Source organism: Molothrus aeneus, chromosome 2 (genome assembly GCF_037042795.1).
Source record: "Molothrus aeneus isolate 106 chromosome 2, BPBGC_Maene_1.0, whole genome shotgun sequence".
Taxonomy (NCBI): Eukaryota; Metazoa; Chordata; class Aves; order Passeriformes; family Icteridae; genus Molothrus; species Molothrus aeneus.
The window spans coordinates 8,133,581-8,146,958 of NC_089647.1; the positions used below are offsets into that span (position 1 = coordinate 8,133,581).

Here is a 13,378-nt window from a genome sequence, read left to right on the forward strand (position 1 = left end):
CATAGTTTCCCAGATAGATTAAAGCCACTGCACAAGAGCAAAAGCCTGGGGAACAGATCTGCACTTGCACAGCCATATGATCTTTAAATGTTGAGTATTGGACTGAGATTTCTGAAACTAAATCCACCAGGGGTACAGCCTGTATATAAACCCAGAGGAAAAGACAAAGTCTGGAACTCAGATAAAACTCCCAGAGAGAAAATAAATCACCAAGTAAAAAAAAAGACCAAAAAACCAACAATACAACAACAACAAAAAAACAATCCCCAAAACCCAGGAAAAAAAATCAGATCTGCTGACCTTGTTGCTTAAGGAAATTTGCACCTAGTAGACTGACTTCTTTGAGTCCAATAGCTACATCCTGACCCTCTGCATTTCCTAAATTATTTGTCTCAGGTCTGTGACTCCAGCTAATGAGTGCGGCATGAAAGGCTGTGGAGATGATGGAAAGGAGAAAAAAATGAAAAAACCTCTATGTATCATTGAAATGGGGTTGATGTTCCATTTGAGGAAAAGTTTGAAAGTATTTTTTTGGATACAGTTTAGCAATGAAGGGGAAAAACACCTCTTTCCTTAGTGAACTATAATTCTATGGTACTGTAAGAACTCTTATTCATGCCTAACAAGACTAAATGAAGGGAATCAGAAAAGAACTGGAGAACCAGAACAGTAGGAATATTTAAAAATAATTTAAATTATTTCCAGTATGTGCAGCCTTCCATGTTTCAAACAGACCACACATTTTAGGGTATTTTATTCTTCCATTAGAGAGCAACTGAATTGATATGTTCTGTTCTGTTCATTTCTGGAACTGTAATTATTTGGAACTAACACGTTTCAACTATATGACAACCTTTAAATGAGATCAAAAAATAAACTAAATTTTGAAGGGTTGCCTTGGACACCTACAGAGGCTGGATGATTAAGTGAACCTGGGTGAATAACAGGTAGGGGATAATATACTCAAAGAATTTTTATCTTTTTTTTATTTTATGGAAACTTCCCTATCTGACCATGCAGGAGCCACTCTGGCAGTCACACCCATTCCACCTGATCTGGGTGACACTAAAAAGGGACCTTGAACCAAGGAACCTCTGGGCTTTTGTTGCCTCACAGTCTGAGTGTGCCAAAGTTTGGGGGGAGTCAGCTTCAGCTGTGCTTCTCAGTGTCCCTCTGTCCCCCTGCCCCTGGACCCTGTCCTATGCAAAGGGTTGGCAGTTCACAGCTTCTTTTCTCAGGCTCCCACCCAGAGCCTGACCTGCAGCTATCCCAGCTACCTGCACAGAATATGTTCTTTACAGTTCTCCCTTTATTTTAACTGAGCACACCTGCTAACATACTAAAAGGGAAAACAGAAACTTTTCAAGGCATTTGACCTCTTCCCTTACATAATTACAAATAACTATCCCGGAATGAAGGATAACAAGATTGTCATGGGGTGGAAATTTTTATCATTATTAATGTAACATCACAAAGGATTCTCAAATCAGTAACTATGAACTGATTGAGTATTCACTACTTATACAGGGTCAAGCATTCAACTTCATCCAACACGGTGGCCTTATCTATGTAAGTTCCTGGTAGGTGCCTCCTAAAGAGCCTCTCTGACCCCAAAAACTGATACACTTAATCATATTCACTCTAAAATGAGCAGCGCTGTTTGATTCACTTGACTCTGGAATCACATACCTAGGTATAAATTCCTTTAGCAAGGTTTTTACTACTGCTCCTATGTCAGCTCTCCTTGTCAGAAAGGCTTCAGTCAGTCTGACAGCTGCTCTACTGTCACCAGTAAGGGTTTGTACCAGCCATAGATGGCACATCTGTAGAGTTTGTGAGCAGCTACTGAAAATGGAAATAGGTCCACAGCCATCCTCCTAACTCTGAGATCAGTCTGATATTTGGGAACTTCTGGCATGTCAGGCAACAGTTTATGATTCCTTTTTTGGTGGCATAAGCTGTCAAGTGCTCTTTGGCAGAATTGGTTTTCCTCCAATCATTCATATTCCATGACTATGCTGAGTTGCCTCCCACTTTTCCCGTTGCCTCTTTACCTCTGCTGAGCAGTCCTTCTCACACAGAGTCTTAGGGTCTGCCAAAGTTGATCTTTCACTGTGGCCAACCCTCAGGACCACAGCAGCCCTCTAATTTGTCAAGGTCTCTCTGACTTCTTCCCCTCTCCCCAGATGTGCTGCACACGCCACATACCCATTCTGCTCCTTGTGCACTCACCTTTGCCAAGAGTGCTTGTGCCTCTGCTACCTGTCCTTGGCTCAGCACAGAATTAAATCAGACCAAACCAGTTCAGACCAGCTCTGACTGGTTCAAACTGATTCCAACCAGCTACAACTGGGTCAAAGTGGTTCCAGCCAGCAGATCAGCTTGAGCTGGGTGCCTCTGGAGTATAGTAGATATTTTTGCTGCTGACAAAGGAGAGGAATGATGAGGAGGACTCCATCTCATCAGAAGGCTAATTAATTACTTTATTATACTATGTTATTCTACATTATATTACACTATGTTACATTACATCTAAACTGAATCTGCCAAGCACTCAACTGCATTCTCACAGAATCTCGTGACTGTCACCCAACAGTCCCGACACACACACACACACACGCACACCTGGCCCTGACAGGCCAAGGAAACAAAACCCCATCACTTTGGGTAAACAATCTCCATATTGCACTCTACTTTTGCACAAACACAGGCAGAGCAAATGAGATAAGAATTGGTTTTCCTTTCTCTGAGGTTCAGAGAATGTGAATCTCGGAAATATGCTTGGGAAGTTGTGCCTTGCTTTTCTCTGTGAAGAGAAATATGGCTACACTGGAGGGAGACCCAGGACAAAGAAATTATATCCTTTCCACTTCTGCACCTGCCCCTCACACACTCTTCACATGTCTTGCATGTGCCTCTTGGCACAGTGGTAATTTTCGGCCGCAGATCTCCTAACACCTTACTGGGCTCTTTCTCTGTGTCCATGCAGGCTGGCCATTAATTGTAATTGATTAATTATCTTGTCAAGTTGAAGCTTCTGCTGACAACTGTATCCTCCTTATATTCTGCCTTGTGGTTGTGGTGCACTTGCCCGCTGGCACAGCACAGGAAACTAAAGGAGCCCTAGCCTTAGGATGAATGTTACCTAGCAACAACAAAAACATCAGTGTGTTATCAATATTCCTCTCATACTAAAGACAAAACACAGCTACTAGAAAAACTACTGAGAAAATTATTCTATCTAAAAACATATCTAGTTCTAAGTTCTCAGCTTGCAGCCTGCAGTTTCAGCAAACATAGCTATTATATTCTGTATCACACAGTATTATAACCATGTAACTCGTTCAACTTAAAACTGATTTATTCTAAACAACTGATTTCTCTCAGCAACATAATGAGACAGTCCTTGGGATCCACATTCTCTGATAATATCATGCAATTCCTTAGTTCTCTCTGCATTAATATGATGAACTCCATCTTCTGCTATCCCTCTAGTTTTCCTCTAACATATCAGGATATAACTTTTTAGAGAACTAAAGCACAATAGGAGCACGATAAACCAGGCTGCTCCAAAATGCAGCCTGGTTTATTGCACTTCCTTTTATTCCTGCAAGAACAGCAGGAGAGGTGAAGGAAGGAAAAGATCAGATGGGGTAAAATAAGAAGAATTGTGCTAAAATTAACCCTTTTTACTAAAATTCCACTCTCCCTGGGGCACACCAGCTGAATATTATGTCTGGAGGTAAGTATGCTTGGGAGCCTAAAAAGATTCCTGCAAAGAATACATAGAATGTTTCAGAGACCTCAAGGACCTTTACTTAAATCACTTGTCAGAGACACACATCTGTAGATTTGACTGCTGAATTTTCCCTTAGAATGTGGCATTTATTTATGACACATGCTAGGTGGGTGCTGACTCTTACTCTTATAGTTTAATATTTCCCTCCAATGATGTGTTGCTTCTATAATTAGAGCTCTTCTTCTGATGCCTCCTAGCCTAATTTTCTTTTGTATCTTGTGTTTGTTTTCACAGGGTTTCCATGGAAATCCTGGAGTTGTAATTGATTTCTTTGAAGTTCAGCAGCTCTGCAAGTGGATGTGAAGCATTTTAGTTAGGATAGCTTCCACTACTCTATACAATGCTACCCTCTAGTTCTTTTACAGTACAATAGCACCTTCCTTTAAATCTTAGTGTAGGTATAACAGACTAAAAATGTCTAATACACCTGGAACAACTTTTTTTTTGCATGCATATTCTGGCTGTTGGCTCAGAGGAGAAAAAAAAATCACCCTACTTCAGTACACTTACTTTTGGAAAAAACGGGGCTTTCCAAGAGAGTTTGCCATCAAAATTAGAACAAGAGTTGTTGAAAATATTTGTTGCTGTGGGAAGATGACATTTGCTGCTTGTGTTTTGCTGCTGTAAGCTGTGTGGGGTAAAACAGTTAAACCTGTTCAAATTCAGCCCTGGTAACTTGGGTGCTGAGCTCAACTGGCTATGTTGCCTTCTGAGAGCCTTCAGCTCTCAGATCTAAATCAGGAATAGCAACAGGAATTAAAACAACTCACAGACAAAGCCACCTTTTTATCTGGTTACAAAGTGTTTAACTTGAAAATACAGCACACTGTTGACTTAATTAACTACCCATGTGGGAGTGAGTGATTGTTAAGACAGTGATTGTAGCATATCACATAGTTTCTCCTTTTGTACTCCAGATATTGAAAGCTATGATTGAAATCACCCTATACCCTTTGGCCAAGATTCCCCAAAAACAAGGTTGTCATTGATTCTTCTTTTACCTGTTTGTCTCCCTGCTCTGGACATACCAACATGGTGCAGATGCTGTGTGACATGTAAGTGCATAACCAACCCCCTTTGTGAGAAAGTGCTTGTTCCTTTCTTGATAAGAAAACAGAATGAGTGGAGAGAATGTCAGAAAAAATAGCTAGGCTTTCAAATTTCAAGAATAACACTGGGTTTAATATGGGATTTCTACAGTTTCTTACATATACCTTCATTCCACAGCCTGGGACCCTCTTTGTTCTCGTACAAAACATTTAAAATGCAGTGGTCATCCTTACCACAAGCATTGAAGACATCTCTTCTTCAAATAATTTCATCACAACAGTAGTGAAACACAGTCTTGCTACCTTTCACATGACAGAAGTTACCTGGAATATTAATTACTTGCAGAAATGTAGTAAAGTGGAATGAAACAGAAATCTGTTATTTAATTTTTGAGAACATATGCAAAATGTCAATAATCAAGATTTCAAAATTTTTAAGCTTGGGAAAAGTCTAATTCTGTGATCTGAAATGCCATTGTTTGATAGTTGAGTCAGTTTTAAATAGCAGTGCTTACTATTTTTTTCTTCTTTATATACTTCCATGTTAATCACAACATTCCCCAAAATCAAAGCATTTTGTGGCACTTTTCATCATAAAAGCACAAAAAGAATTTAACTGTGTTATGAAATGCATTAATAATAATGTCACTAAAATCATTAATAATAGCATACAGGTAATCCTCTAAAGATGCAAAATTTGGTTCAAAAGTTTACTTGAAGCTTGTGCAATCTATGTAAATCTCCTGGGACATACAGCATTTATAGGAATCTGTTCAGGCGGATCCTATATAGATAGATCCTATATAGATACCCAGAAAGACAAAAAAACCCATTTGCTCAATGGTATTTCAGTGTTCAGGCTCCAGAGACACTGAGTTTAAGCTATAGAACACTGCAAAACTAGATGAGTGAAATGAATAAGGGGTGAGCATTAAAAAAAAAAAAAGCTTTAAATTCAGGTGAGAGTTTGGTGTGCATTGGTCTTCTCAGTTCTAAGTGAGAATTAATCTAGTACTTAGTAATGAATTTTTAGAATTAATGGACAATCTCAAATGTCCATTTTGATAATTTATCAAAAATGACAAAGTCTGTGTTTTTCTTCTCATTTTTTTATTCCTAATGTTCAGAAATCTGGCCTTGTTGAAGCTAAATCATGAAAAAAAATGACTGCTTTGGATTCATCCATCCTTGGTTGTCATTTAGGGAGGTTGTCATTTATGGGAGGATTGTACTGGGAAGCATCCATCAGTTCACAAAAAGAAAAATCTCCAATTACAAATGGCCAAAAAAAAGAAGAGAAAGATTTGGAATTTGGTTTTTTTCTTTGTTTTGTTTGTTTGGGTTTTTTGTTGTTGTTGTTGTTGTTATTGTTTTTTACATAGAATGGACATTTGGTAAGCTGAAAACCTTTTTTATCTGCTGTCTTTATATGCCTCTTGTCTTTTGACAGACAGCAGTGCAGGATATGTGCAGAAGTGCCAGTGATGGCAAGGCCACCAGCAGGAGCTGCAACGTGTCCTGGGTTTGACTCTCCAACAAAGGTTGGAGAGTCAAACCCAGGATGACTGAAGATCACAAACGTGTAAGTAAAAATCTGAAGAGGTTTGTCTGAGAGGCGTGTTGGTGTGATTTCAGATTTATCTGATAAGTCATCATTTTGAATGCATGCTGCCTCATTTTTCACAAAGTTAATACAAAACAGCACCTCCTGAAGCAGGAAAAAGAGAAACTGGACTCCCAAGCAAAACTTGTGTCTTTCAGCTACTGATACCTGACTTGGTGACTTCTTCACCAAGAAGACAGATCTTAATGTTTTTTTATAGGGAGATAATTTTCTCTAGCGTACCAAAGGATTAAGTGATATGTTTGTAAGCTGACAATTTTTAAAATCTAGCTGCCAACCCAAGGGAGAGTAGAAGAGTGAGGAAGATGATGGAGCATGGTCTCTGGACAGCATGGGCAGCCTAATGGCTCCTCCTCCCTGGAAGTGGAGGCTCTCTCACTTCATTTTATATCTTGCTCTCAATTCCATTTTACGTCTTCCTTGAAATTTTTGGTATCAGCCCTGTCCCATTTTTTTCCCTCTGCATCTGATGTTCCCTTCACCCTTACTATAAACTGATCTCTTCATTCTGCATTAGTGAATTAAAACAGTCTAATTTTCAAACAATTTTTTTCCAATCTTACGTGATACAAATCAGCTTGGGAAAAACTCTGGCAAGCGATGTGGATGAGCAGTAGCCAGAGCAAGGAGAATAAAATAGGAGGGGAGGACTCAGTAGCAGCAGTGAGCCACCAAATGGCTCCCCATGGCCTTGTGTCCTTTATCATTAGGCCAGGAATAATTTTTAGGAAACTCTTTTTGAAATTATTTGTAAGATTCAGACATCAGTGGCTTTTGCAGCACAAGCAGCTCGAGACGAGAACCCCTGCGACCTCCAAAAGGAGGCACATTTCTCCTTCCCATTAACTCTCCTCACCAGTAATCCAGCTCCTCAGTTCAGCTTGTAGGGGGCTCCAGAAGTGGAAATGTGTTGAAAACTGCTCACGTCTGAGCTTGGAAATGTCTAAAGCTGGTCCCACAAAAAGTGATTTTACTGAGAGACTTCATCTTGCTGAAAAGATTATTAAAGTGCAGCCTATTTTGATTTTGATCTGTGAAATATTTTGGAGCACTTTCTATTGAGAAATGCTGAATCCAGCAGCCGGTAGGGTGACACCTCAGGGAAGCTGTGGGACAGAAAGGCAAAATGCTGTGTGGCAACAAGGGGAAAAGTGTGAGAAACATCCCTGTGGGCCCCAAGAGAAGGAGGGGGAGGTCAGGAGGAGGTGACCAGGTCCCAGAGCAGGGATTCTCTGGCAGCCCCTCCAGAGACCATGGCTGAGCAGGTATCCCCACACAGCCAGGCTGGAGCAGGGTGTGAAGGGGAAGGAGTGGCAGAGAGGAGCTGCCATGGGCTGACCACAGCCCCCGTTCCCCATCCTCCCCACAGCACTCACAGTGAGACAGGCTGAGGAATCAGCGAATGAAGGTGAGGCTGGGAGAAAGCAGTGGAGGAGTTTTAATTTTGTCTTTGTTTCTCACCATCCAAACCTATTTTAACCACCAATAAAGTAAATTATTTTTCCTCAATGTCACAGGGATCTCCTTTGCCTTCACCTTGACCCACAAGCTTGTCAGTCATATTTGCCCTTGCCTTGTCCTGTTGAGGACTGGGGTGAGAAAGTGACTGGGTGGGCACCTGGCAGCTGGCCAAGGTCAACCCACCACCACCAGGGAAATAATTTGTAAGTCTAATTATATAAAAGAATAGCGCCTAGCTATAGAAAGAGCTAGAAAGAGCAGGTGTGAGGAAGGGCACCAATATCACCATCACAAGCCCCAAAGCCAGCTTGCAGAGCCAAGAGAAAACAGCAATATGAAACAGTGGGTGTAGCCTAGTTCTGCTCTCACAAACCCTCTGAATTTGGATTGCAAATAGATGTCTTTGGTGTTCAGACACTGAGCTTTCCCCCACAGCCTTAAAAAGGGACAAACATTGTCCTGACTGCCCGTGGCAGAGCCTGAGGATGCTTTTCCTTGTCTGAGTGCCCTGCTTTAGGAAACAACAACCACACATAACAATACTTCCAACATTTGTTGGGCCATTGTTTTTTATGTTCTTCCTCATGAGTGCTTTTCATAGCTCTGCTTTCTCGTACACCTAATGGACTCTTACCCTGTCTGTTGACCCCGTAACCCTAACAACTTCTGAAAATCATTAGATTTGAAAGGAAAATACATAAAGTGGAAAATAATGGAGCCTTTTGTTACAGGATTGCTTGTGTTTCTAAAAGATGCTGAATGTCCCTTGAAACTAAAGAGCATTGCATCCTCACCTATAGTGTCACAGTCTAACACACATAGAAAATTACATCTCACTGCAGCAATTCTTCTGTTAAAATATAATTTGTACAGTCAATAGCATTTTCTTCAGTACCTATTAAAGACTTTTAAAAAAACTCTAATGGTTCTACATTAAAATTTATTGAGAATTGAGGTAGTATATTTTACTACCTCAATTCTTCTCAACTGAAGTAGTGTTTTCAGAGACAAACAAAAATCCACATATTATCCAGTTTGACTCACAACTATTCTTTAATAGTATGTGTTTGCAAGGCAGTCCACCTTTTGAAAAAGCTTCTTGAATTGGCTTAAATTTTTATTTGGACAAAAAAAAAAGGCAATAATAAAGTACTAATTGATAGTTCAGAGCCTCAGGACAAAATCTAAGTAGTAGATAATTTGCTAATTAAGCATGTAAGAACAGAAGACCAAGACTAACATCTATGGAAGGAGTTAAATAACTTTACAGAATGTTAAGCCTCTACCAGCAAAGTAGACAGAAGAATATCGTGGCTGTGCAAACTGGTCAATGAGTGATGATTTCTGCACTCATGGCGCTCTAGTGAAATCAACAATTCAGGAGCTGGTGTCAGTGGATTAAATTTCAGTCACATCCTGAGGAGTGATTGAGAAATTGTCTGGGACTAGTTATTGTACTAAAATATGTTGATGTTGTGTTCTTTGGCAGGAGAGAAACTAATTAGAGAGTTACAAAGCACCAGGATCATCATCTTTCCCAGTCCCATGGCAGAATTTTAATACTCGTGCCAGTGGCAAAAACCTGATTTCCTGCAGACAGATGGAGCTGGGAGTTGCTGAAACCCTTTAAGACCTCCAAAGAAAGAGCAATACAGCCTCTCTCTGGTCTCCTCTTGCTCTCTTTGCTTTCTGTTGTTTACTTTGCTAATTTGCCCGAAGCTGTTTGTTCTGGTTGGTTTGTATTTGCTTTAGAGGATGTTGCTTAACACATATTGTATCTTGTGTTTGCTTTTTAAATTCAAACACCGTGCTACCTTCATAGTTAAAAGCTGCCTGCAGTACCAAAAGCTCAGACAATCAACCCTGAGGAAAAAAAAAAAAAACAAACAGAAAACAAACAAACAAAAAATCCCTTTGATTATGCTTGAAATGAAATGCAACAATTTGCAGAGTTTAACGCTGACAGGTGAGCTCTAATGATGCTGGGTGTTTGTCTGTGGGCTCTCTAAGCTGTATTAACATGGAGATAAGGTGATGTATAGCAAAGGGAACATGGAATTTCCACTGCTTCAGGAGCTGAGGGGGCAAATCCTGCTCATCATTCAGGGATGGAGCTGCTCCTTGCTCCTGCTTTTAGGAGCACAAAACAGCTTCCAGAGCTTTTAGGCGCACAAAATCATCTTATGTGAACTTGAGGCCCTTTTGACTTCTTTAAATTTCCTAAGAGAGCACAAGAGGCAGGCAGGGAGCCTTCCCTCAGTGCTACACGGATAAAACTCCAGGAAGCAAATAGCTCCATTCGGCTTTGCTGGCACAGACACCTATCACACATAAAAAGCAGAAAAACCGCGGCATCTCTAAAAGCAGAAATATTCCTCAGAGCGGTATTTTAGATGAAATAATTATCCCGAGGGAGAACGACTCGCGGCGGGGAGGGCCTGAGGGGCCGGGGCCCAGCGGGGCCGCCAGGTGGCGCTGTGCGCTCGCGCCGGCGGCGCCGCGGGAGCGGGAGGGAAACCCGGGATGGATCGCGGAGGGGATCCCGGGATGGATCCGGGCAGGAATACTGGGATGAATTCCAGTGGGAAACCCGGGATGGATCCGGCGGGAATACAGGGATGCATCCGAGCAGGAATACAGGGATGGATCCGGGCGGGAATCCAGGAGTGGATCCGGGCGGGAATCCCGGGGCTGGTCCACGCGGGAACGGGTAAGAATCTCGGGACGGCCCCACGCTCTGGAGCCTTTCTTGGATGCTGTTTGTAACGCCCACCTAGTTAGGAAAGTGTGTGGAATTCCTCCTTTAGTTTCCATTGAAGCTGTCCTGTGCTTCCTTCTCTTCATCCTGGGAAGTAAGCCCTTAACTGGCAGATCACTTACTGCTTTCTCTTATAAATTTAGTATATATATATATAAATGTATATGTGTATATATATATTTATGTATATACATGTATATCTATATATACGTATATATATGTATATATGTACATATATATATACACGGTTATATATATATATACATGGTTATACATGTATACATGTGTGTATATACATATATATATGTGTATGTGTATGTATATGTATATGTATATGTATGTAGATATATATATATATACACACACACGTGGTTTATATATCTGTCCTTTGATTCATCTCCTTCTGCAGATGTGCCTGTACAAATCAAAGGAATATTGCTATATGTAATTATAAGCACACTCACACTGATTGTGTTTTTCACCATGAAATAAACGGTGAATGAAAGGTGAAGCAGCTTTTGGCTTCTGAAGAACATGGGTAGACTTCATTATTGCTGTATCTCAGTTGGGGTTGGAGTAAAGCTGGCTTAGCACAGAGCAGCTGCCCACAATGAAAGGCCTGCTCAGCTAGGATGGGTTGTGGAAGGCGGCTCACACCACCAAAACTGGTAGACAGAATTGAAGCACGGTGGTTGGGTATAGAGTTTTATTCTGTTCAAACTTTCATCTCCCCTTAACCTTCTCCAGCTAATCAGTACAAGAATTGTATTTCTTTCTTATGGAATAATATCACTGTGAGAGGGTAGTAGAAGTAATAAGAATAATAAATTACGGTTTGATGGTGGTTTGTTTGTTTGTTTAGTGGTGTTTCTTTATTTGGTTAGTTGTTTGGTTTTCACCTCATCATGTAAACATTATTTATCTGATTTCTTTTGATTTAATATTGCTCTTTTTTTATTTTTTAGGAGAGAGTTTTGAAGATTCCTTTATGAACTATTTGTACTGGATATTTTTTTAAAGAGATACAGATTAGTCAGATTTGTTATCTAATTTAATACCTCTCAAATGAATTGGGTGGATGTCACAGCAAGTAATGAAAATGGGTTGGCCCACAAACCAGCTAAAAAGAAAAGGTAATGAGAGATTAATTTAACCTGAGGTATTGTATGTGTGGTTGTGGGGATAGAAAACACAGCTCAGAAACACAGCTCGAAAACTGGTGTTCAAAATGGACTCTGTTCCTACTTAAGACAAAGTTTAATCCCTTAACAAGACACTTGAAAATATTTCTAAGAAATAGATAATCTGATATAAAAACTAAAAATATGTCATGTTTCCAGTGGCAAACAGAATGGGCAGTATTCATCAGTGAAATTAAAATTAAGCTTCCCACAAAGGGTAGATGATGCCCAGTGCAGATTTTGTTATGTTTGCTTTTAAATATTAAGATAAAGTTTATTGTGTGTGAGAAACAGTAAAGTTTCTGAAAATACAAATTTTAATCTCTATCTCCCTCATCCCTTGGATCCTAAAATCGATGTAATGTGAAAAAAAGAAAGAAAATAGTGCACTTTTTCTCATTCTTTTTTTTTCTCACTTCTACCTCTGTTACGCACTCAGTTAGAACTTCTTACAGAAATCCCACCCAGAAGGGAGATCTGAAAGTAAATAATTTATTTACTGGAATTTTGATCATTAAAAGTGATCGTCTATAGTATAAAATTTTTATCAAGGAACTTTTAAACTTCAAATTCTTTAAATTCTATGTCATCACACCCCTCTCAAAAGGCAGAAAAGAGGCTTTGAGTTCAGCGAAGCTTCAATGAGTGAACTACTACTACTCCTACTACTACTCCTCCTACTACTACTCCTCCTTCTACTACTACTACTACTACTACTACTACTACTACTACTACTACTACTACTACTACTACTACTACTGCTACTACTACGTGGAAATCAGTTAGTGACTGAAATAATATGCAGAAATCACCTGAGTGGCAGTTGCAAAGTTCTGCAGAATACCTGTGGTATTCTTATCATGTTCTGGTATTGAAAAATGCTGGGAAAAAACAACATTGAGTTGGGGTTATTGAATAGTCAGTCATGTCAGCTTTGTGCTGTGGTTTGATCAGCACAAAGCAAGGATGTTTTGCAGAATATCATGAAGATCTGATAAGGACTGTAATTTTAGATTTACATCCTTATTTTTAAAATGGAACTGGATGCATCCCCTATGTGCTCTTATATATGTGTTTTATAGAACATAGTTTGGTGTTTCAACCTTTTCGGTGTGTATCTTTTAGCCATGATGTATTCTTGTATAAAATAATATTTGGCAAATCAGTTTTGCACAGAACAAAATCTGATTGCATGATGAGCAAGCTGTCCTGAGTTCAATCCTGTAAGTGGTTTCAACAGGCTTGCCTAATTTCAGGTCCATCTCAACTTATCTTTTTCATTTTTCTCAGCAAACTTCTTTCAGCCTTTAGTTTGAAGAGGTACCTTTGAATGACAAGGACAGAAGTCTGTCAAACAGTGGGAAATAATGGTGAATATATATTTTTTAACAAGGGCAGAAAGCTATTCTGGAAAAAATGGTGTTCAAAGACTGGTTATATTAGAACTTTGTATTACTTTTGGAGAGCTAATACTATTGTATGGAATGTCTTGCTGAAAAAAATTTA

General features: G+C 39.8%; 1 long non-coding RNA gene across 1 annotated transcript; it reads left to right on the forward strand.

The window, feature by feature from the left end:
- The first annotated feature begins 10,538 nt into the window (after positions 1–10,538).
- Positions 10,539–12,842, forward strand: LOC136568430 (uncharacterized). Its single transcript, XR_010785211.1, has 3 exons — positions 10,539–10,643; positions 11,657–11,824; positions 12,480–12,842. It is a non-coding gene; the product is annotated as an uncharacterized lncRNA (long non-coding RNA).
- The last annotated feature ends 536 nt before the right edge of the window (positions 12,843–13,378 follow it).